General features: G+C 44.2%; 1 protein-coding gene across 1 annotated transcript in view; it reads left to right on the top strand.

Annotated features, from left to right (window-relative positions):
• PTPRF (protein tyrosine phosphatase receptor type F) overlaps positions 1–24,736 on the top strand; it is a 1,292,748-nt gene that overhangs the window by 287,437 nt on the left and 980,575 nt on the right. The window contains exon 2 of the mRNA XM_040360892.1: positions 15,513–15,671. The gene's annotated coding sequence lies outside the window, so the exon portion shown is untranslated. The remainder of the gene's footprint in view (positions 1–15,512; positions 15,672–24,736) is intronic.

Raw genomic sequence — 24,736 nt, forward strand, 5'->3', positions numbered from 1 at the left:
TGGAGGACCGCTTTAAGGACCACCTAACGCTGATATAATTCGGTAGAATGGCATGGCTGGGCACAGGCACGTTGCTCTTTAAGTGTCCAGCCGTGGGTCGCGCACGGGCCGCTGCCGGCACGCTCACGACCGGGTCCAAAGTTCCATGACCGCGCCCGCGGGACCCGCTGACCCGATTGCCACCCGTGTCACGCGATCGTGTCACAGGAGCTAAAGAATGGGCAGAGGTGAGTGTAAACACACCTTCCCCGTTCTTCTCTGTGGCAGTGTCACTGATCGTCTGTTCCCTGATATAGGGAAAACGACTATCGGTGATGTCACACATCCAGCCATGCCCCCTACAGTAAGAATCACTCCCTTAGGGCACACTTAACCCCTTTAGCGCCCCCTAGTGGTTAACCCCTTGACTACCATTGTCATTTTCACAGTAATCAGTAAATTTTTATAGCACTTTTCGCTGTAAAAATGACAATGGTCCCAAAAATGTGTCAAAAGTGTCCGATGTCTCCGCCATAATGTCACAGTCATGATAAAAATTGCTGATCGCCGCCATTACTAGTAAAAAAAATATAACGCTTATTGCGATTTTTTTACCAAAAATATGTAGAAGAATACGTATCGGCCTAAACTGAGGGAATTTTTTTTTTTTATATATATTTTTGGGGGATATTTATTATAGCATAAAGTAAAAAATATTGCATTTTTTTTCTAAATTGTCGCTTTATTTTTGTTTGTAGCGCAAAAAATAAAAACTGCAGAGGTGATCAAATACCACCAAAAGAAAGCTCTATTTGTGGGAAAAAAAATACGCCAATTTTGTTTGTGAGCCACGTCGCATGACTGCGCAATTGTCAGTTAAAGCGACGCAGTGCCGAATCGCAAAAAGGGGCCTGGTCCTTTACCTGCATAATGGTCTGGGTCTTAAGTGGTTAAAAAAATATATAATAATTAAATTAACCAAAAACAGTTATAGTTTTCATTTAAAGCGGGGGTTCACCCTAAAAATGTTTTATTTTTTTTCTACCATGCCATCCAGCATAATAGCGCGAGCTACAGTATGCCTTTATTTTATTTTTTTTGTGCCGTACTCAGTTTAATCCATTAGTTAAGTTTCAGACTCCCCGCGGGGAGTAGGCGTTCCTATGCAGAGGGGAACATGATTGACGGCCGGCTATGGCGCATCACGCTTCCCGAAAATAGCCGAAATAGGACTCGGCTCTTCACGGCGCCTGCGCAGTCAGCTCCTAGTCTGTGCGCAGGCGCCGTAAAGAGCCGAGTCCTACTCTGGCTATTTTCGGGAAGCGTGATGCGCCATAGCAGGCCGTCAATCATGTTCCCCTCTGCATAGGAACGCCTACTCCCCGCGGGAAGTCTGAAACAAAACTAACGGATTAAACTGTGAGTACGGCGCAAAAAAATAAATAAAGGCATACTGTAGCTCACGCTAGTATGCTGGATGGCATGGTAGAAACTTGTTTTTTAGGGTGAACCTCCGCTTTAATGTCAAACAGCAGATCAAATTATGGAAGACTGGACATCACATTGCTATATTTTGGTATTTGTTTTTCTCATGCTCTGTTTGAGATGTCCATTCCCTTTCACACTTTCTTTCTCCTTACAGATAGCGGGGATTGTACAGGATTACATTGTGTGTTTAGTCTTTGCCTGGATAGCCCCATGGGATCTTATACTTGCTACAGACTGAACATGCTGTAGCTTTTTAAGTTTGCGGGGTTAATGTACACTTCTGCCTAACTTACCTTTATCTAAACTTGTGTGTTCTTCCACTATTGACGCTAGAAAATTGTGTTTAACTGAAGAAATGGAATGTCAAGTTTTAGCCACAGTACAGTTCATACACAGGGTGTCCCTCTGTTAGAAAGGATTGTGGTTTCCTTATTGCATGATTGGCACTATAGTTTTTCTTTTGAGTCATTTTGCACATTTATTTCTTCTGCTGGCAGTGAGCTATCCTGATGAATAGAGAAGATAAGATCATTTAGTACCTTTTAAACAGTCCTGGCGGTCAAAAGCAACATCTGCATACAATGGAATTAACAACTTGCCGACCAGCTGCCGTCGTTTTACGACGGCAAGTCGGCTCCTCTGCGCGAGAGCACGTAGCTATACGTCGGCTCTCGCGCAGGCCACTAGGGCCGCTCTCCCCCGACTCCCGTGCGCGTGCCCGGCTGGCGCTATCGCCGCCTGGGAACACGCAATCGCTCGTTACAGAGCGGGGACCGGGAGCTGTGTGTGCCACGGAGCTTCGGGTCGGGGGCGCGTGCCGCGGGCACGCGCCCACGGCCCACAGCTGGGCACTTAAAGAGGACGTACCTGTATGTGCTTGTGCCCAGCCGTGCTATTCTGCCGACGTATATGTGCAGGAGGCGGTCCTTAACCACTTCAATACCCGCCCATTGTGAAATGACGTCCTGGGTTTCAGTGGGGATATCTGAATGATGCCTGCAGCCACAGGCATCATTCAGATATCCATCTCTTCAGCCGGCGATTCTGTGCTCCATAAGAATGATCATAGCGGCGGTTCCGCCGCTTGATCGTTCTTATAGGCGGCGGGAGGGGACGCCCCCCCCTCCCGCCGCCATCAGGTGCTTCTCCGGGCTCTCCTTTGCCATCGGAGACCCGGAGAAACGATCCGCCGGCGTCCGATGGAAACCATAGAGTAGACTGGTGACCAGATGGTCACCAATCATCTCTATGATCGTCGGAGGCCCGGGCGCGATGTTATGACGTCACGCAGGGATGACGTCACGCAGGGATGTTTACATTCCTTGTAATAGGAATAAAAGTGATCAAAAAAAAAAATGTCAAAAAAAGTGTAAAAATAAAAGAAATTGAGTAAAATAAAAAATAAAATAATAAAAAAAAAATGTTTAAACACCCCTATCCGCGGTAGCTCACGCCCAGAAGCGAACACACACATAAGTCCCACCCACATATGTAAATGCCGTTCAAACCACACGTGAGGTATCGCTGCATGCGTTAGAGCGCCAGCAACAATTCTAGCAATAGCACCTTCTCTGTAACTCTAAAATTGTAACTTGTAAAAAAAAAAAAAGCGACGCCTATGGAGATTTTAAAGTACTGACGTTTGACGCCATTCCATGAGTGTGCGCAATTTTAAAGCGTGATATGTTGGGTATCTATTTACTCGGGCGTAACTTCATCTTTCACATTATACAAAAAAATTGGGCTAACTTTACTGTTTTGTTATTTTTTTAATTCACAAAACCGTTCTTTTCCCAAAAAAAAGGCGTTTGAAAAATGATTGCGCAAATACTGTGCGAGATAAAAAGTTGCAATGGCTGGCATTTTATTCCCTAGGGTGTCTGCTAAAAAAACATATAAAATGTTTGGGGGTTCTGAGTAATTTTCTAACAAAAAAAATTATGATTTATGCATGTAGGAGAGAAGTGCCAAAATAGCCCTGTATTGAAGTGGTTAAGGACCACAAGAAATGAGATAGGCCGTCAGTACATCAGAATTAATCAATTTTCACATATATATCCCATAGTTTGTAGACATGATAACTTTTACACAAACCAATCAATATATACTTATTGGGATTTTTTTTTTACCAAAAAAAATAATAATTTGGGAACAGTGTTGTATGACCGCGCAATTGCCAGTTAAAGTGGCGCAAAAAAAAGGCCTGGACCTGTAGAGCGGAATACCTTCCAGGGATCAAGTGGTTAGAAAAGAAAACAAATGCAGCCTCCACATCTAATGACTGGTAAAATCTGCAATATATTACATTTTCGGTTTTGGATTTTATACCGCTTTAAACTCGCTATAGATTTTTTCTTTTTTTTTTCCAGGAGGTTTATGCCATTATTCTGCTAGTACTGTACACGCAACATATTGGCACATTATGGAAAACGTACGAGTCGGCGCTATACGGCTCCTGCGCCCGCCGTGTAGAGCTGACTGCGCAGGCGCCATATAGAGCCGACTCGCAGGTCAGCTATTTACAGAAAACTGGTGACGCGCTTTATGCGCCATGGGAAGATTTTCACCAGACGTCAATCAGCTAAGCTTTCAATAGGAACGCCCAGTCCCGCGGGAATCAGAACCCGGAAGCCGGGGGGAAAATAACAATTAAACGGTATGTACGGAGAAAAAAAATGTCGTTGGTATGCTGGATGTAATGTTAGATTTTTTTTTTAGGGTGAACCCCCGCTTTAACAAACAAAGCAAACCAAAAAAAAAACGTTTTGAATATTATTAGTTTATAAAATAGAAGCAAACAAAAAAAAGGGTAATCATTAATTGGAGAAGGAAAATAAGGAGTTAATTGGGCTGATTAGAGTACATTTTTAATAAAAAACTTTTTTTTTTCCGATTGACGGGTTGCCTTAAAGTGGATGTAAAGCCCTCTCATCCTTTCTAAACTCCTGCCATAGTGCTGATCTATAAGGATATAGATGCCTCCTGCATGTATCCTCACCTGTCACATGTCTCCCCTCTGCCTGTTATAAGAACTGAAAAACTGCAGATTCTGTGGGTGGGTCTGTTGTCTGGAGCTCTGTGGGTGGAGTCGTGATAACAGTAGACTCCCCGCCCTCCTCTACACTCCCCTTGTCAACATTTTTTCCTATGTATTCCTTACACTAAATTCTGCTACGATCGCTAAAATCCAGTCAAAATCCAGAAAAGTAACCACGTGAGCTGTGTAAGCAGCCCCCATAATTCCTGATGACGGCCCTGGCTAAGACTCTCCCTCCTCATCGGCTGAGACAGCAGTGAAAGCCCAATGAGGAGAGAGCGGGGGGCCGAGGCTGAGCCGCAGCTCTCTTTGTCTTAGGCCAGTGGTTCTCAACCTTCTAGTGCCGTGACCCCTTGATAAAATTTCCCAAGTTGTGAGGACCCCTAACAACAGTAAAATTATTTTCATAGCGTGGGTTGAAAGCACCCAAGGCAAGACAAGTAATTTGCGCCCCTAACCCGCAGACATTTAGCTCTTTACCACTCCTAATTCCTTGTTTTTTTCCCCCATCCCTCCCTCTAACTGTCTTTCTTGCTCTCTCTTTTTTTCCTTTTTCTCCCTTTTTCTTTGTTCCTCCCCCTCTTATCTCCCTTCCTGGGAGAACAGTGCAGGCTTCAGGAACAGCCCAGGATTTGGTGACCCCTGGCAAATCATCATTTGACCCCCAGGTTGAGAACCACTGTCTTAGGCCATTGGGACTACAGGGAGTTTCCCGGTGGGCCGATGGCTCAGTGGGCCGGCTTCAGTGACAGCAGACCGCTTCCCCCCTCTGCTCCTTTGTCTCTCCCTTCCCGCAGCGCTCAACTGGGGGGAGCAGAGAAGCAGGGGGGACAACAGATGAGCATGGGGGAGGGGACAGACAGCTGACTCAACAGCTATGGCCTGGGTGAGTTTCTTACTTCTGCCTAATCTTGTCCCATAAGGGGGGGGGCACCGAACTGATTCTTTGCCCCGGGGGAAATAATGTCTAGCTTCCCCACTGGTACTGCCTATAAGAGTACCAGTACCAGCCGTTCTACTCTAATAAAGTAGAATGGCTAGTGAAGGGGGCGGGTGCGGGAGTTGTCCGGCCGCCATGGGAGAGACCTGTCAAAGTGGGCCAGTCCGGATGAAGTCCAGGGACAAATATTTGTCCCAGTCCAGCCCTGGGAGCAGGGGCTCGGGAGCAAGCACGCAGCAGTGCCCCCAGGACAAGTGTCTTTTTCTGGGTGCAAAGTCATTCTGTCACTGGTCAAATATTGAGCAGAATTCTGAACCACTAGAAAGTCGCTTGTGATTTTTCCTGCTTCAGATTTCCAGTTGATGGTCACACACGGGGCGACGCGGATGTCGCAGGGCATCAGTTTGATGGCGCTGGTCCCTTTTGCTTATTTTATTCTGTAGAACCTTCTGAAATCAGGTTGAGACGCACAAGCTTTGGATTGTTGGCTCTTCCGCGCTTCAGTCTCTTCTCTGTCTGCAGTAAACAATATTAATAAATCATCACAACGTGTTTCCTGTGTGGTAAACTGTAGGTGCGGATCAAACAGAATGAACAGATGGTTTTTGACGGTAAATTGTAAATGTGTCAATTGATGGCAGGAAAAATGTTTGCGGCGCGGGTCCCGCCTCCTCGCCTCGCGGCTGGGAAACAGCCAGTGATCCAAATTTTTTTTTTTTATAGTGTCTAGTGACAGACAGCTGTCATATGTGAAACTGCGTGCGCATCTGTGTGACATTAAACATTCTTCCCCCAAAAATAGAATTCATTATGCAAATCCATAATTCATACCTTTTAACTATTTCAGCTCTGACACCTTTTTACCCCCCTGTGGACCAGAACAGTTTTTACATCTCTGCTATGGCCCTATTGATTCAGCATAAAAACTCAAATATTCTGCTGAGATAACAAAGTTATGCATTTGCTTTTGGGTTTCTTTTTTTTTTTTTTTTTTTTTACAAGGCTTTTTTTTAACCATTTTATCTTCAGCTCCGGGGACCGATCGCGGGACTCCAGCGGCGATCGGATCCCGCATTCATGGAGCTACGGCTGGGCACTTAAAGCGGAGGTTCACCCATAGAGAACACATTTTCCCCTTAGCTTCCTGCTCGTTTTGTCTAGGGGAATCGGCTATTTGTTTTAAAATATGATCCGTACTTACCCGTTTACGAGATGCATCTTCTCCGCCGCTTCCGGGTATGGGCTGCGGGACTGGGCGTTCCTTCTTGATTGACAGTCTTCCGAGAGGCTTCCGACGGTCGCATCCATCGCGTCACGATTTTCCGAAAGAAGCCGAACGTCGGTGCGCAGGCGCAGTATAGAGCCGCACCGACGTTCGGCTTCTTTCGGCTACGAGTGACGCGATGGATGCGACCGTCGGAAGCCTCTCGGAAGACTGTCAATCAAGAAGGAACGCCCAGTCCCGAAAACCCATACCCGGAAGCGACGGAGAAGATGCATCTTGAAAACGGGTAAGTACTGCTCATATTTTAAAACAAATAGCCGATTCCCCAAGACAAAACGAGCATGAAGCTAAGGGGAAAATAGAAAAAAAAATGAATTGGGTGAGATCCCGCTTTAAAAAGGACGTACCTGTACGTGCTTGTGCCCAGCCGTGCCATTCTGCCGACGTATATGTGCAGGAGGCGGTCCTTAAGTGGTTAAACCAGCTGAATTTAGAAGCTGACTGGCTTCCATGCACAGCGTTGCACCAGATTTTTCACTTTCCAGTTTTAGTAAATCAACCCCAAAGTGTATAGGGAAAAGGCTCTTGAAAAATGTAGTTCTGGCGTTGTGCCTAAGTCAGTAGGAACTGCCCTGCCAGCATTTGCCCCGGCAAGAATTTTACAAGCCCGGTGATGATGTCACAGGCAGTATTAACAGTCATTTCCCACTTCAGGAGCACGGTAAAGGGAAAATAACAGTGCTGGGAAAAGGAGGTGTGGGGGTAAATTTGGATCATACAAGTTTAAAATGTGCCAACTGCCGTCCTGTTTTTTTTTCTTTTGTAGACCAGACATTGATGAAGACATAGATTCATTCTCTGGCTGCTCGCTGCCATTTGCGCTGCGAGGAAGGTGATGCTGATTACAGAGTCACAAGTAATTTTAATTACATTCAGGTGACAGTTCACATTTATTTCAGCAAAATTTCATTCTCTTTATTTTCTCCTCTAAATTAATTTTTCAGACCTCTTCCTCATTCAGATTCAGACTGTTCCGTTCATTCAGTATTTTATAACAGTCGCGGCAAACCTTAATTAAATGTGTGTCTCCATCTTTTGTATGAAAACATATGTGCCCCATCCTGGGCTTTTTCAAACGGATGACGGTATTGAATAGAACAGATGAGCCCTGGGTCTTGACGGTTGAATTGCAATTGAAGAGCAATGATAGTTTTGGTTCTCTGCGGAATTTGGTGGTTTAATAAGTAGTTTGGGCTCATACCTTGTTTTCAAAGAGTAGAAAACTGGCAAAGCTGTCCCTTTTGTACTGTATGTTTTCCTGTTTTAATCATATTTTATTGGTTTTAGCGTGTATAATAGGAGTTATGCCCACGCAGGGGGCTAAAACATCTGATAAACTTTGCAAACCATTAGGATGCAGTAAACAAACATTTACATCAGTAAATTAAGTGGACCTGTTAGAAGGCTTTTGCAGGGCCGGCCCTACCACGGGACCCGATGGTACCATTGTACCAGGCAGCACTTTCAGGGGGGCAGCAAATTTCCTGCCCGCACGCCATCCTATTCCACCAGCTCCACTCTCCACTCCACTGTGGGGCTAATTGTCGCCCGACCGTTCCGCTCTCCGCTCCACTGTGGGGTTAATTGCATGAATAGAGCCATAACAGGTCCTTTTTATACTCCTATATACATGTATAGAGCCATGATAGGTCCACTTTAGTTATCATGATATAAAATAATGGATGTGGGGGCATTTTGGTGGGCGTAATTTTTTTTGGGGGTGGCCACATTTCATTCTTGGTACCAGGCAGCACAATGTCTTGGGCCGGCACTGGGCTTTTGGTTGAAGGCTCTTTTTGAGCTTGGAATTGCGATTAGGGTTCTCTAAACCACTGAGGGAGCAGATACTGTGATGGAAGTACTAAAATTCCTATTTTGTGTTATGATTAGAACCACTGAAATGTTGTTTTTCCTTTTATATTCTTATATATTGTTTTTATTTTCTTTATCTATATAAGAGAAATATACATATGCATGTGTGAAGATATATACTCCAAGTGTTATATTCCTTAAAGCGGAGGTTCTGTGGGAAAACGTTTTTTTTTTTTTTTAAACACTAATCTGCTGCTTTTACTATAGTATTTATTTGACTCACATGTCCCGTTTTAGCAGCCGCCAGGATCCTCTTTTCCCATAAAAAAATATTTTATAAAATATAGTGATGGACATTGCCATCTTAATTGTGGGCACTCTGATGCCCTCCTGTTCTTTCTTCCGGGATGCGGCGAATGCTGATCTCCCAGCATTCACCGCGTAATCCCACGCATGCGCAGTGTCGACGGCGAGCCACGCCGTCAACACTGCAGAGTTGCTATCACAACGGCCGGCGGCGTCCTGAAAAGGACACGCCCCGCTGTGAGAATTATAATGGGGGAAGATGTATCCGCCCTCCCTCATCATATTACGCGCTTTGTGAGTCATGTGACCCGCTTCTCGCGTCACATGACAGCCTAGCTAGCGTGAGACTACGGCGCCTAGCTATTTGAGATGGCCTGCACGTCACTCACAGGAGAACACAGTCAGCTCCCATAATGCAAAGAGCCGTCGGGGAATATAGCGACACGCCCACTCCCCGCTGGGCTGAAAACCAGGAAGTAGAGGAGATAAGAGGTAAGGGAGCATTTAAAAAAAAAAATCAACGCTATCATCCGTAAATGGGGTTAAAGCTAGCAATGCTGAAAACTTCATTTTGAGGGTGAACCTCCGCTTTAAGAAGTTTTGTCAAATATAATGTTTTAAAGTTACAACTTGAAATGGAAGACAAAGAGCTATTCAGCGAATCACCCCCTTCCCCCCTCGCTCCTCATTCCAAAACCCCCCTCCTTGTCCTTGTCTCAGTGAAGGAACCAAATATGACTAAACCCTGGAAAATTGAGAATGAAACCCTGTGTCTGGACATTCCACAATGGACGTTACACAAGGCTGTTTGTGCTATGAGAGCGCCATACCATATATGGACTTGCAAGGAGGACGTGTGCAGTATGCAGAGAATAGACGTCACAGGGGCGTGTAATAAGGGACTGAACTATATGAACTGACCAATCTGTATGCTTATGTTTGTGATGTCATGTTGTTAATAAAAGGAGCCGTACAGGCTCTACTCGGTCTCTCTGGTTGAACGTTGGAAGGTGAAGATGTAGATTTTTTTCTCTCTGGTCTGCATGTTTCACTATTATGATTTGGGTCAAACGGCAGAAATGGGGTTCGCCCTGAGGTTGTATCAGGGGTCAATCCTTATCAATACGTCCTAATGATAGGGGGATAGAGAGGGGAGCGTAAAAAGAAGAATTTTAGGAAAAACTTGTAGGGGAAGGCCAGGATAAGGTTAAAGGGTTTGTAAAGGAATTTTTTTATTTTTTTATCTTAATAGCTTCCTTTACCTTAATGCAGTGCTGTTTTCATGTCCTCATTGTTCGTTTTTGCTCTCAAGTTGCTGTAATTCTTCTCTGATCTCCACACTTCCTGGTTGTCTGTTTCCTGATAACCGTAGTACTGGGAGCTTTCTCTCTGTGGTCACTAATCAAGGAGGTGTGATTACTGTGTGTCTAAAACCCCTCAGCACCAATCAGTTTCGTTTTCCAAACCATCACTGCCCTGTATTGGCCCTGTACAGCACAGAAGCAGGAAACAACATGCAAAAACGAAACTAGAAACTACAGGTACATTATAGGATTGATTTTTATCTATTTTTAATCATTTTTAAAAGGAATCGGTTAACGATTATGTCTCTATACCCTGTAAACAGTAATTTCAGCAAAAAAAAAAAATGTTTTCCTTAAGCCTAGGTTCACACTGCTGCGAATTCAAAATCGCGGTAAAATGCACGATTTTACCGCGATTTCGGCCGCAATTTAATGTAAATCGTCCCGAAATCGCAAAAAGTAGTACAGGAACTACTTTTTGAAATCGCAGATGCGGTGTCGCACTGATTAGGACAGTGCCATTGCTGACAATTGCCGCCGATTTGAGATGCGATTTGACATGTCAAATCGCATCTCAAATCGTTCCAAATCGTACCCAGTGTGAACCAGGGCTTACAACTCCTTTAAAGCGAAGGTTGACCCAAAAGTGAACATCCGCATTTCGGAACCCCCCCCCCTCCCCCTCCGGTGTCTCATTTGACACCTTTCAGGGGGGGGAGGGGTGCAGATACCTGTAATAAAACAGGTATTTGCGCCACTTCCTGGTATAGACTCCCGCAGCGGCTGGTCGGCAAGCGGTTAAAGCTTGTAGGAAGAGTTTTCATACTGCAGCGGCTGTCCTATCAGGATGCAGGACCCCTGGCGCTGATTGGCCCTGTGCTTAATGTTTTTTTTTTATTATTATTATATTTATTGCATGCAGATCAAAGCGGTTCACTTACGTCCCGATGAGTTCTCGATAGCGGCTTCCATTATGTCATTAGATTTCATTGTACAGTACCAGCAGCTTCTCTTTCCTATTATAAAGACTCACCATCGATGCGCAGTAGATCTTCTAAAAGTTACCACCGATGTTAATAATATTAGATGACTTTCGGTGAAAGGAAAGATTACATTTGTCTGCGTGGCTGTAAGTTTTTATCGTACGTTTAGAAGCTGTTTTAGGTGAGCGTTGCTTTGTGTACTAAACTGCTTCTTGCAGACTCTGTTAGGGAAAATAATACCCTTTTAATGCTGCAGCACACTATCACCGTTCAGGGCAATGCATGTGTTATATAATAGTCTGTGTATTTTCCTCTTCACTTGTTGCACTAATAGCTAGAGATGTATTGTCACCTTGTATCGAAGTATCTTCCACCAGAATGTATGGGGGTTTTTTTTATTTGTTTTTTTTTTTTTCTCCTATCTTCCTATCTATAAATCGGTGTACAGGAAACAAAGGCAATAAATAAAGGCACGCTACTGGGGCCTTTTCTTTTAATTCAGAAATTGTACTGCGCCGTTCCACCCCCACTCCCTTTTATCTGTGATCTGGGAATCCCTTTTGCCTACCTGTTGGTAATTAGGAAGAGGAATGCATGAAAACTGTTGTGAGAAAATTATTTTTTATGTGAGCTTGTGTATAAAAATAGTCGCGCTAATCATGAACTATAAAAGTGCACTGCATGAATCATCCCCCAAACTCAATCGTGATAGTACATAAAAATATGTGAATAAATATGTGCAAAAAATTCATATACAAACTGTAAGGGGTTAAGGTTCTGAAGCTAGGGTCCTTCCTTAATTGTTACATATGGTTGTAAGGGGTTAAGAGCAGTGGCGGCCCGTCCATAGAGGGCACCCGGGCGCCGCCCCCCCCCTCCCCCAGTCAGTAAAAAAAAAATCAACAATCCCCAAAAAAATCCCAAAAACATTTTTTTTATTTAAACATGTCCCTTTAACCACTTAAGCCCCGGACCAAAATGCTGCCTAAAGACCCAAGGTGTTTTTACAGTTCGGGACTGCGTCGCTTTAACAGACAATTGCGCGGTCATGCGACGTGGCCCCCAAACAAAATTGGCGTCCTTTTTTTCCCCACAAATAGAGCTTTCTTTTGGTGGTATTTGATCACCTCTGTGGTTTTTATTTTTTGCGCTATAAACAAAAATAAAGCGACAATTTTGAAAAAAATGCAATATTTTTTACTTTTTGTTATAATAAATATCCCCAAAAAAATATATAAAAAAAATTTTCCCTCAGTTTAGGCCGATACGTATTCTTCGACCTATTTTTAGTAAAAAAAATCGCAATAAGCATTTATCAATTGGTTTGCGCAAAATTTATAGCGTTTACAAAATAGGGGATAGTTTTATTGCATTTTTATAAATTTTTTTTTTTTTTTACTACTAATGGCGGCGATCAGCGATTTTTTTCGTGACTGCGACATTATGGCGGACACTTCGGACAATTTTGACACATTTTTGGGACCATTGTCATTTTCACAGAAAAAAATGCATTTAAATTGCATTGTTTATTGTGAAAATGACAGTTGCAGTTTGGGAGATAACCACAGGGGGCGCTGTAGGAGTTAGGGTGCACCTAGTGTGTGTTTACAACTGTAGGGGGGTGTGGCTGTAGGACTGACGTCATCGATTGTGTCTCCCCTATAAAAGGGATGACACGATCGATGCGCCGCCACAGTGAAGCACGGGGAAGCCGTGTTTACATACGGCTCTCCCCGTTCTTCAGCTCCGGGGAGCGATCGCGACGGAGCGGCTATAAACAAATAGCCGCGCCGTCGTCCTGGATCGCTCCCCGAGCGAACCCGACCGCCGCATGTAGCGGGGGGGGGGGGTACCGATCGGACCCCCCACCCGCTAGAAGGACAGGACGTACATGAACGCCCATGTGCCTGTACGTGCCATACTGTGGACGTACATTTACATGCGGCGGTCGGGAAGTGGTTAAGGAAAAAAAATCCAAAAAAGGTCCATAGGTGCACTGTGTCCGAGCGCCGGGCACAGTGCTGTGTGGGTAGCGCCACGTCTGTGCAATCACGGGATTGCAGACGAGGCGCTACATTAAACTCCAATAGTGTAATACCGTTCGGGTTATTTATTGAAAAAAGAAAAAGCCAATGGACTACTTACAATGTTTGAAATACACTCTCGCATAAGTAAAATGTTTGCCCGAAAATTTTCAGAAACGAGCATTCGCACTTCTGGGACACGTGGGTCAAGATGGCGTCAGTACGTCGCTCCGCCCGACATGTTTCGCCACACGTGGCATCTTCCTGGGGTCTGTAGTATACTTGTAGTTGGCTAAGCACTGAACCCTAGTGCGAAACGCGTAAGCTATATACCCCACTGCTTGCTGTGCTTTGTAGTGCCTTTTTTCCTTTTACTAATAACGGCCATTTATTTAAGGTTTTTCTGGTGTGCGGCTGTCCATATTTTCTCCAAGTTCTCTTCGTCAGTGTGCTGCTGACCACATGTGCTAATGTATGACTCTTTTTTTCTGCTTTCTGTACCCTTTTTTTTTTGTTATTTTTTTTGTCATTTGACAAAGTGTCATGTGTGTACTATGTTTAACATTAATAAAAGAAAAGAGGAATTGGAGGCATGTCTACTTGGATAGAAATAGAGACCTCTAATTAAGCCGTGTCGTTATCTTTTTGTATCTATCATTTTGTAGGCTGACATGTTCTCTTTAACCACTTGCTGGCCAGGGCAATTTTTTTACACGCATGTTACAATCAGCATTTTTTGCTAGAAAATTACTTTGAACATCATTTCTAAAAGCAGAGGCTCCGGAGAATAAAATGGTGGCAGTTGCAATTTTTGTTCACACGATATTTACGCAGCTATTTATCAAATGCCGATTTTCAGGGAAAAAAAAACTAAAATGGATTTTAGTACTTTGTAAAAAAAAAAAAAATGGATTCTGGTGCACACAAACACAAAATAATACACATTTTTAGGTTGAAATATAAAAGATGGGCCAGATCCACGTACCTCGGCGCTTTTTTACGTCCGGCGTATCTCAGATACACATTACGCCGCCGTAACTTACAGCGTATTTTCCGTATCCACAAAGAATTTGCGCCATAAGTTACGGCGGCGTAGTGTAAATGTGTCGGCGTAAGGGCACACAATTCAAATGACTAAGTTGTGGGCGTGTTTTATGTTAATACATCTTGACCCCACGTAAATGACGTTTTTTCTGAACGGCGCATGCGCCGTCCGTGGGGGTATCCCAGTGCGCATGCTCCAAATGAACCCGCAACAAGCCAATGCTTTTGACGTGAACGTAATTCTACGCAAAGCCCTATTCGCGAACGTTTTACGCAAACGACGGAAAATTTGACGCTGGCCCGACGTCCATACTTAACATTGCCTACGCCTCATAATGCAGGGGTAACGTTACGCCAAAAAAAGCCTTACGTAAACGACGTAAAAAAATGCGCCGGACGTACGTTGGTGGATTGGCGTATCTAGCTAATTTGCATACTTGACGCGGAAATCAACGGAAGCGCCACCTAGCGGCCAGCGTAAATATGCACCTTAGATCCGACGGCGTACTAAGACGTACGTCAGTCGGATGTAGCCCAGCTTCAGGCGTATCTTGTTTTGTGGATACAAAACAAAGATACGCCGGAGCATCCTAGAAGTTACGCGGCGTATCAATAGATACACCAACGTAACTTCTTCGTGGATCTGGCCCGATGTTGCTTCGAGTAAATAGATACCAAACATGTCAAGACTCAAAGACCCCCAGGTCCTCCTTCATCCTAGATCCCCCAGAGGTCATCATCTACTATAGGTTGTTTTCCTATTCGAAGGAAATGCATTTATTTTGACCCCTAGGCAGTTAACATCATTGACAACAAGTCCAGTTTTTACCAGCCAGGGCAGTACAATTCCAGCCGGATGGCAGTCCTAGTTCTAAGCCTTCTCTACTACCTCCTAAACATTTTAAACTGCCAATCACAACCAGGTAGCAGCGTCAGGCAGGCGAAGATTATAAAAGTGTACACAGCGAAGGCCTGCCCTTAGAATACCATCAGGATTCAGACAAGAGTTCCATCTTCTGCATCCTCCGGACACTCGGAATCACATAAATAAAGCCCAGACCCAATCAGAGCTCAGAACCGGAGGCGTCATCGCCGCCCATTCGCAGGTAGAATGATGCTCTTGTACAGCGGAGGGGTGTGGATGATGGAGTGTTGGCTCCTCAGAGGGAGGGACCGATGAGAATGGTTCTCTGTACTCCGAACAGTGTTGCATAATATATCAACTTTGTATAAATATTGTAAATAATAAATCTGCGGGACTCGGAGGAGTTTTTTTATTTCTTTTTTCTTTCTTTTTTTTTTCTTACCAGAGCAAAAGCCAAGCTATTAAAAATAGAGCGGCAGAGAGAAAGAGAATGGATTGTATGCGCTTCGGGTTATGTATCCTGGCCTTCCTCACACACGGATACACAGTGATTAACCTCGTGTTCGGGGATTCAAGCTGAAAAACAAAGATAAACTGCATTCAGGTGAGCTATGATCTGCTAGAAGTGGCAGGCAGGCAATCTTCGCTGACAAGATTTATGACTTTCTGTGGCAGGCTGGGAAAGGACGTTGGATACAGAAAATACATTTCGCACTGGTGCTGCGCGAATTTGGTGCAGTGCAGCCGGAAAGGTCAGAACTGGGGGGGCAGATATATACGAGGAAAGCGGGGATGAGCTGTGACAAGCGGAATGAGAGGGACAAGATAGCGACTCTGGTGGAATGCTGGGAAATCGGCTTGTTTTCTACTGCTAATTACAGCAACAAAGAGCGTGTGGTAACTGCTCCCTCCTTAGATCTCCAGGTGGATATAAGAGACAAACTTATGGAAAACTCACATCGTCTAATCCTTGCTAGCGCTGTGCCTGGTGGGAGCACTTATTTGTTGGCCACAGAGATTTTCCAGCGTGCTGTAAAATATCTCTGACCAGTTAGGTATATTTCCAGTTTGTCAAGAAAGGGAATTGTCCTACACTGGGGTGGACTGACCATTCGGGCACTCTGCCCGAGGGCCTCATGCCACTAGGGGGCCCATCAGGGTTGCCAGCCTCAGTAAAACCAGGGACTGTATGTAAAAATCTGAGTTTTAAAAAAAAATCCCAAGATTATAGCTGCCCCGCCTCTCCAATATCTTTTCAGTGTGTGTATGTGTATTCTGTGTGTATGTATACTGTGTGTGTATACTGGGGGCCAGATTCACAGTCAGCGGCGTAAATGTAGGCGGGCGTAGCGTATCGTAGTTGCGCTACGCCGCCGCAACTTAGAGAGGCAAGTGCTGTATTCACAAAGCACTTGGGTCTAAAGTTACGGCGGCGTAGCATAAATGTGCCGGCGTAAGCGCGCCTAAATCAAATGAGGAACAGGGGGGCGTGTTTTATGTAAACTAGTCATGACCCCACCTAAATGACGCTTTTTTCGAACGGCGCATGCTCAGTATCACGTCGCATTTTCAAATTAAATTACGCCCGCTCAATGCCTAGTCGACGTGAACGTAACTTACGTCCAGCCCCATTCACGGACGACTTACGCGAACAACGTAAAACACGACGCTGTTCCGACGTTTGACGTCCATACCCAACATGACTTACCCCTGCTTTATGAGGGGTAACTTTATGCCGGCGTATGTCTTACGTAAACGACGTATCTTGCTACGCCGGGCAAACGTACGTTTGTGAATCGGCGTATCTAGCTCATTAGCATATTCAACGCGGAAATCTACGGAAGCGCCACCTAGTGTAAGAGACTTACGCCGCTCGTATCTTAGCCGAATTTATGCGTAACTGATTCTACGAATCAGCCGCATAGATACGACAGCTCTCATTCGGACTTACATGGCGCTACGCCGTCGTAAGTCCTTTGAGAATCTGGGCCTGTGTGTGTATATTGTGTGTCTATACTGTACGTGTGTGTATACTGTGTGGCCCCATAATCTATTGCCTGGGGGACCCATAATCTCCTATTGCCCAGGGGGCCCCATAATCTCCTATTGCCCAGGGGGGCCCATACTCTCCTATTGCTCGTGGGGCCCCATACTCTCCTATTTCCCGAGGGGCCCCATGAGTTGTCAGTCCGCCCCTGGTCCTACAAAACTTTACATCACAACCCCCGTTTACAGCACACAGTTTCTTGTTTATATCAGTGCCCACAGTCCTCCTTTATATTACAGTTCCCCCTTTAATTAACCTCCCTGGCGGTATGATTCTTTCAGAATTTAGGTGCTGAAAGCGGTACCGTTATTATGCATGGAAATTTGGCCTTTTATACTGTAGGCCTGTAATTCCTAGGAATAACTCGCTTAAATCTGTCCAAACAAGAGTCTAGTACACATCCGGGTATGATAAAGTTTGAAACACAAAATCATAAATTATAATATAATAAATAACTATAAATAATTATAACAAATAATAATATAATAATAATAATAATAAAAATTATTCAATAATGTAATCAAATCCAAAACACTGAAATTTGCCCAGTTGCAGAATTGTCGCTGTCATTGGATTTAGTGTTTGATGACGGATTTCCCCACAAATCGCTATCGCTCAATTCTGCAAGTGATTCTTATTAATTATCGCTGTTTTCTAGCTGGTCTAAAAGCACTTTTGACATAAAGGGACACTTTTTGGTTGCTATGGACAATCTCCAGTTTCCAGGCAGAAAGATCAGTTTTTATTATATGAAAAAAGAGAAAATTACCCCTAGGGGCTGTGTGTCGCAGCAAAATATAGAGAATGTACAAGTTAAAAAAGTACAAGGTATGTACAAAGTAAAAAAGTATAAATTTTATTAAATATAATGTTAAAAAAGAGCCCCAAATGGAGAACTTAGGATATGAGCTTGACAGAAATAAATCGCACAATGATAGCAAATACAAATAGAACAGTACTGTGTACATGTGGAAACACTATGGGCGAAAAATCCACTACGCGTTTCGACCTTAGTAGTAGCAGCAGTCTTCTTCAGGGAGCAATAAATTTAAATGCAGCCATAGGTTCTATAAAGAAAATACATACAAGTAAATAAATCATGTAACCAAACATATAAGGAGAACCCGTCTGCCCCACACATATATATAGAGAACAGGGTGCAGGTGGTCCTCCTGCATGGATATAATGAACAATGATATAGCCAAAATATATGCCACTTACCAAGGCGCATGTCGGAAAGCAGACCGGGATCGGGCACCGAGCCACACCATACGGATACAACTCTGGACTGGGGTACCGTCAGGGAGGGGGAGATGGAACCCACTGGGTCAGTTGGAAAAGACTCCAAAAGAAGGCATACAAGAAAGAGACACCCCTAGGCCTACGAGAGGTCACATCCTATATAAAAGTGCATGCAGGACACTGGACAGACCACTAGGAACAAAGGGGGTGTGTATTTATTTCATACAGTACTGTAAGATTACAGTATACTGTGTGTGTACTGTGTTTTTTAATTTTTTTGAATTTGGTGCCGATCTCCGCCCCCGTGCGTCGTAACGTCGCAGGGAACGGAGCTCGGCGGCACTCGGCACTGTGTGAATCGAGCGAGGAGGCAGCTCGATCACACAGCGGGGAGACATTGCAGGATCCAGGGACAAGGTAAGTAACTCCCTGCCTGTATCCTGCGATGCAATACCGAGTCTGGCCATTGGTGCTGAAATTCCACCCCGAGTCAGACTCGGGAATACCGCTAGGCAGGTTAATCACTTAAAGCGGAGTACCATCCAAAAATGAAACTTGCGCTTTTCAGATTCCTCTCCCCCCTCCGGTGTCACATTTGGCACCTTTCAGGGGCGAGGAGGGAGCAGATACCTTACTAATACAGGTATTTCCTCCCACTTCCGGCGCCTCCTCTGTCCCCCCCGCTGTCTTCTGAGAGACACACAGGTGCCAGAAGACAGCAGGAACTAGTCGGATCGCGCAGCGCGACTCGCACATGCGTAGTAGGGAACCAGCAAGTGAAGCCACAAAATAAAGAAAATAAAGGGCCAGATTCACGTATAGCGGCGTATCTTTTGGCCGGCGTAGCGCATCCCATTTGCACTACGCCAACGTAACATAGTGAGGCAAGGCCAGTATTCACAAAGCACTTGCTCCCTAAGTTACGTCGGCGTAGCGAAAATGGGCCGGCGTAAGCCTGCCTAATTCAAATTAGGCAGGTAGTGGGCGTGCTACATGTAAAGTAACCGTGACCCCATGTAAATGAAGGGCCGTTGGTACGGCGCATACGCGCGCATGCTCAGAATCACGTCGCAAATACTCCCTACGATACGACGGCTCAGTGCGTACGACGTAAACCTAACTTACGCCCAGCCCCATTCACGTACGACTTACGTAAACTACATAAATACCTTGCATGGGCTGCGCCACCTAGAGAGGTGTTTTATCTTTACGCCAGCGTATGTCTTGCGTAAACGGCGTAGCTTACTGCGACGGGCGTACGTACGTTCGTGAATCGGCGTATCTTGCTCATTTACATATTCGATGTGTTAATCAACGTAAACGCCCCTAGCGGCCAGCGTAAATATGCACCCAAGATACGACGGCGTAGGAGACTTACGTCGGTCATATCTTGGCAACAGTGAGGCGCATCTCATTTTAAGAATGCGCGCAAAGATACGACGGCGCTCATTCGGACTTACGCCGGCGTATCTATTGATACGCCGTCGTAAGTCTCTCTGAATCTGGCCCAAAGCATATAAAAAGAAAATGAATGCAGACATCACATCTAAGATTTGGTAAGCTGCTATATAATAAATGTTTTCTTTTGGGTTTAATATCGCTTTAAAGGAAATATATGGTCAAAGCATACAGTTTAATTTTTTAACATCAGCATTGTAATACTAATACAAACAATAGTTTTTGTTTTGTTTTTTAATTCAGTATAAGCTTACTTTTATGAGTTATTCCCATCTATCCACAACATCTTGGATTCCCTGCATGCTTTGCGACTTTGCTGTTTAACTTTCAGTTTCGAAGGACCACAGATCCCACCGTACCATGCTGCCTACAAATAGTGATTCCTGTATTGACTCCGCCTTCTAAAAAAACTCCTCCTCTCAAGCTCCTTTGTAGTTCAGAAGGCAGGATCTGTGAAATGTGTGACACAGCAGTGCCTATTTAAGGGGTATAGTGACTACACGTCACAGAATTCCTGGAAGAAAATGTGTGGGAATCTTCACAAAGTAAGTTTACAAACTTCAAGATGGTTCAGATTAATAAGAGTAGACTAGAAATAATTGGAATTCAATGTGGAAATGAATGTAATGATTTTACATTTTGTCCATAGATAGTTTAATGCTCCTTACTTGGTATTCCACTCAAGTAATTTCAGTGAAATACATTACACAGTGAAGTCATTTTTATATTATTTTCCCACTTGCATATCTAGATTGATGTTCTCTTTTTTTTGAGGAGGGTGAGGGGGTTGGAAAGTCTTGAAGGATCATGCAATCAACTAAAATCCAAGTGTACACAGCCCCATTCACTTGAAGCAAAGCATCACAGCCAGTGGTGTATTTTGGTTTTGTCCTGCAGACAGGATAAAGGAGATGGTCAGACTGTGGACAGGATACAGGAGATGGTCAGAGACTTCAAATGTGATACAGGAGATGGTCAGAGACTGTAGTCAGAAGATGTCAGAGACTGCAAACATGATAATAGAGATGGTCAGAGACTGCGGACATGATACAGGAGATGGTCAGAGACTGCGGACAGAATACAGATGTTCAGAGACTGCGGACAGAATACAGGAGATGTTCAGAGACTGCAGACAGGATACAGGTGATGGTCAGAGACTGCGGACAGGATACAGGAGATGATCAGAGACTGTGGACAGTATACAGGAGATGGTCAGGGACTGCAGACAGGATACAGGAGTTGGTCAGAGACTGTGGACAGGATACAGGAGATGGTCAGAGACTGCAGACAGGATACAGGAGATGGTCAGAGACTGCAGACAGGATACAGGAGATGGTCAGAGACTGCAGACACGATACAGGATATGGTCAGAGACTGCAGACAGGATACAGGAGATGGTCAGAGACTGCAGACATGATACAGGAGATGGTCAGAGACTGCAGACAGGATACAGGAGATGGTCAGAGACTGCAGACAGGATACCGGAGATGGTCAGAGACTGCAGACAGGATACAGGAGATGGTCAGAGACTGCAGTCATACTACAGGAAATGGCGGACATGATACAGGAGAAAGACTGCAGACAGGACTTTCCAGTAATGATCATTTATGGTCATCATAGGGAATAGAGCAGTCTCCTGTAATGCTTTCCATTTGCCCACCTCTCTGTATGGTAGAAGATTTGATGGAAGTCACACATCACAGTGGTGTCCAGGGATAGCAATACCCCGCCCGAGGCTCCCAGCGCCGGTGGCCAGCACTCCTGCCTGCTGTAAATCATAAAAGGTACCAAGTGACACCATTGCATCTCTGCGGGCCCAACCCAGAAGAGCCCAGACAAGACGGTTTGTTACAGACTGCCCCAGGTGGGGGTGCAAGCAACTGCCTCCCCCCCCTGTAGCGACACCACTGGTCTCTTCTGCCTGGGGGTAACGCCACCTTCCTGAAAAATGCCGCCCGAGGCAAGTGCCTTGTTTGCCTTGCGGTAGATACACCCCCTGATCACAGATGCGCCATGTGTACGATTCCATTAAGGTGCCTTTGCAGCTTAAGGAGAGTGGTCAGGAGGCAGTAAAAAAAAAAAAAAGTAAAAACTCAGGTGTCTGTTTTTACCACCCCCCAACCACAAGTGTAAAAGAGCCCTTAGAGAGAATTTTTCTTTGCATCTTGGGGGGGTATTTGTTTGCTTTCTTTATTAGGCAGGGCCGTGTTTAAGCTGTACAGTCCTGTAATGTCTGTGGCTGCTAGGACATGTCTTGTGTGCGTGGCCCCTTGTTAGAGCCGTAGTTATTCCTGGGAACGGTGCTTAGCACACGGGCTGTTGACTTTCATTCGGCTGCTGATCCCTGCAGTTGCTATGGTGACCCCGGGCTATAGGCTCGGTTCTGTCAACTTTGCAAGCGGTGTCAACGAATGACGCTCCTCCGGCTGAGCGCTGCGAAGGGCGAAGGCTTCAGATCTTCTTTTTTTTTTTTTGCGAGTTTTGAATTGTTTGCCTTCCCAGAATATTTTTATTCCTGGCTCTGGAATAAGTGATGATACATGTTACTCTAAAATAGAGCAACTGCTGTCAAAACACAGATATAGCACAGGTGCCTTGCATGCATATTAGTAATTAGCGCTCATTCAGAAATTGCAGCGGGTTTCTGTAAATCTTGTGTTAGAAGATGTAGATTTCACCTTATTATTATCTGCATCTGTTATCACTCTGTCATCTTCATCTTCTCTCTCCTCATTTGAAACTAAAATATAAAACTTGTATGATTATTGCTAAGAAGGATAAACAAATGGATACATAACTTGGATAGATGGACAGATACTTGGATGTGAAAAGATAGTAATTTAGTATATTGGATATATAGATGGATAGACAGTGTAACCTAGGGCTTGACAAATATGCTTTGGATCTAGGAGCTAAAAAGGTAAGGAGACAGTTTTTTTTTTTTTTTCTTAACCACGTAAGACCCGGACCTTTATGCAGGTAAAGGACCTGGCCAGTTTTTGCGATTCGGCACTGCGTCGCTTTAACTGACAATTGCGCGGTCGTGCGATGTGGCTCCCAAACAAAATTGGCGTCCTTTTTTTCCCACAAATGGAGCTTTCTTTTGGTGGTATTTGATCACCTCTGCGGTTTTTATTTTTTTGCGCTATAAACAAAAATAGAGCGACAATTTTAAAAAAAAATGCAATTTTTTTTACTTTTTTCTATAATAAATAGCCCCCAAAAATATATAAAACATTATTTTTTTCCCTCAGTTTATGCCGATATGTATTCTTCGTATACCTTCTACCTAAAAAAAAATCGCAATAAGTGTTTATCAATTGGTTTGCGCAAAATATATAGCGTTTACAAAAAAGGGGATAGTTTTATTGCATTTTTATTTATTTTTTTACTACTAATGGTGACGATCAGCGATTTTTTTCGTGACTGCGACATTATGGCGGACACTTCGGACAATTTTGACACATTTTTGGGACCATTGTCATTTTCACAGCAAAAAATGCATTGTTTACTGTGAAAATGACAGTTGCAGTTTGGGAGTTAACCACAAGGGGGCGTTGATGGGGTTATGTGTGACCTCATGTGTGTTTACAACTGTAGGGGGGTGTGGCTGTAGGTGTGACATCATCGATTGTGTCTCCCTATAAAAGGGAACAAACGATCGATGACAGCGCCACAGTGAAGAACGGGGAATCTGTGTTTACGCACGGCTCTCCCTGTTCTTCAGCTCCGGGGAGTGGACTGCAGTTCCTCTTTAACTAACAAAGCTTACGGATAAAACATGTAACATGTTCCGAAAGTGAACTTATCCTTTAACCCTTTCACAGCCAGAAAAAAAATTGGAGTTTGTTTTCACACGTTTCAAAAATTATTTTAGGCTTGCAGATTAAAACCCCTAAACTTAAAGTAAACACTAAATTGTACATTTACTGAAAGAAGACACCCTAGAGAATAAAATAGTGGTAGTGACATTGTAACGGTCAGGGGTTAACGCTGTTACGATATTCCATTCCACCAACCACAATCCAGCAGACAGGACCCATTGGATTTCCCCCAGAAGAACGAGACACACACACAGCTCTGTTCTCTGGTTCCAAACAGAATGACACTTTAATGGTAAACTTAGGTTTCTTATATACATTTAGAAAGCATGCTACAGTAATCAAAGGGACAATGACACACTCCACCCACAACATCATACAATGGGTGCTAACGAGTCCCCCTCAATCCACATCTTAGACAGACTTTCTGGCACCGAATCTACATGAGTTAATTTACTATAGCTGACATGGCAGACGTCATGACTCTCTTCACCTTCTATTCAATACACATTCCTTTAGTGAACATAAGTCAGACGTCTGACCTTTAGAGTGTGCTAACTCACAACACATATCATCATCAATAGAACTTTCACACAATACAGGGTTGGTTAGCATAGCACCATGAAATATCTTAGGAGCCAGGCTTAATTAACACAACAGACAATAGAATGCAATCACAGCAAGCTTTCATCACTACAGCCAGGTAGCTAGAGGTGATTAACATCAATTAACATCTTAACAGTATGTGTCCCCACATTGAATGACTCACACTATTATTGACCTGTTGGGTTCAGAATGAACAACTTGTAATATTTCAAGATATCCTGCAATACATGAATTATCATCGCTGTCCCATCTCATGTAATCCACGATATCAGTTCTCAGTCATCCTATGCCCCTAGTGGACATAGGATGACGCAAGAGTCATTGGTGAAGCTGACATAGGAGAACCCTGTATCCTTCAAAAGCCTCTGGGTCCCACGGGCCATACCGTTAGACATATTTTTATGTCACACGATATTACCACAAAGGTCTAGGAAACATCTGTAATCTGTACCAGAAGGACGGACAGGAAGAAAAAAGTGTGAAGAAGGTTTGGAA

Source organism: Rana temporaria, chromosome 7 (genome assembly GCF_905171775.1).
Source record: "Rana temporaria chromosome 7, aRanTem1.1, whole genome shotgun sequence".
NCBI lineage: Eukaryota > Metazoa > Chordata > Amphibia > Anura > Ranidae > Rana > Rana temporaria.